At 23.8% G+C, this 1,180-nt stretch overlaps 1 protein-coding gene across 1 annotated transcript in view; it reads left to right on the forward strand.

Annotated features, from left to right (window-relative positions):
* The window catches only part of LOC110019460 (putative RNA-binding protein YlmH), a gene marked incomplete at its 5' end in the record, with an annotated part of 2,339 nt that extends 2,239 nt beyond the window's left edge, over nucleotides 1-100 (forward strand). Inside the window, 1 exon segment of the mRNA XM_020717162.1 lies at nucleotides 1-100.
* Between the last annotated feature and the right edge of the window lie 1,080 nt (nucleotides 101-1,180).

The raw sequence follows: 1,180 nt of genomic DNA on the forward strand, positions 1-1,180 counted from the left end.
TTTATCAAGTCTGATTGGTTGTATCTGTAATTATTATTTTTTTGTGGGGGCGTTTACATAAATAGCACAGTATTTTTTTTATTTATTTACATATCTCATGCCTAAACTTTCATATTTGCATACCTTGCACTATTATCACTTTTTAAAAATGATATTCGTATTTCATGCATAAGTTTAACACACCAAAGTGGTATGTGCATCAATAGAAAGTGTAGGGGCGAGATGTGTAATTACATAAGAATTTTGTGCTATATATGTAAAAATCTCAATTTTTCGAGGCATTTATAGACATACCAAACAATAAGATTATGTATTTACATATCTAATATTTAAACTCTTTATGTTTACATAACATTCTACTTTTCAATGTCATATAAAAAATTTCACTGCCACTAATTTTTTAAAAGTGAAGTATAACATGTTCATGCAGTTAAACATTCAATTTCATTAAGTATTGTGTTCAAGTGCATGATGCTTATTATCAACATCTTTTCCTATGCACCATTAATTCACATGTATTTACTTATTTAACATATAAACCTCAATTTTTATACAATTGCCCTCCTATTTATACATGAAAATGTGAATTTCACATTTTAAAATTTAAATTGGTAGCTTTTTTCTTCAACTTAACATGAAAGGTTTTGATAGTATAAACAAGGGTCTTTTTGAAATTGAGACTGCTAATGCAGTAGGTGTCATTAAGTATTGCTTAATACTTTCGAAGGAGTGTTGATATTTGTCGTTTCAAGTGAACTTGACATCTTTTTTGGTCAACATAGAAAAGAAATAAAGTGTCTTTAGATATGCTAGCTTCATTGAAAGGATCATTTAACCTAAAGTATTTAGTAAGTCCTATAAATTCAAATTTAATAATTTTTTAGTTATTTAAATATTGAAAATTACCTTACAATTTATTTTAAGATTTAAGTTTGTTGGTTGAAATAATTTAATGTTATATATTATTATGTCTAAATACATTATTCATTAAGTTTAATATATTAAATAATAATTTTATTCATTAAATAGTTTTTAATAGTTATTTATTAGGCTAAACATAATTAATAAAATTTAATGTATAATAATTATTTATTACTTAAATTTATATATTTATTATATAAAACTTATAATAATAATAAATTATAAATATAAACCTTCATGGCGTAGCTTCGGCTTCCTC

This window comes from Phalaenopsis equestris, unplaced genomic scaffold (assembly GCF_001263595.1).
Source record: "Phalaenopsis equestris unplaced genomic scaffold, ASM126359v1 Scaffold000001, whole genome shotgun sequence".
NCBI lineage: Eukaryota > Viridiplantae > Streptophyta > Magnoliopsida > Asparagales > Orchidaceae > Phalaenopsis > Phalaenopsis equestris.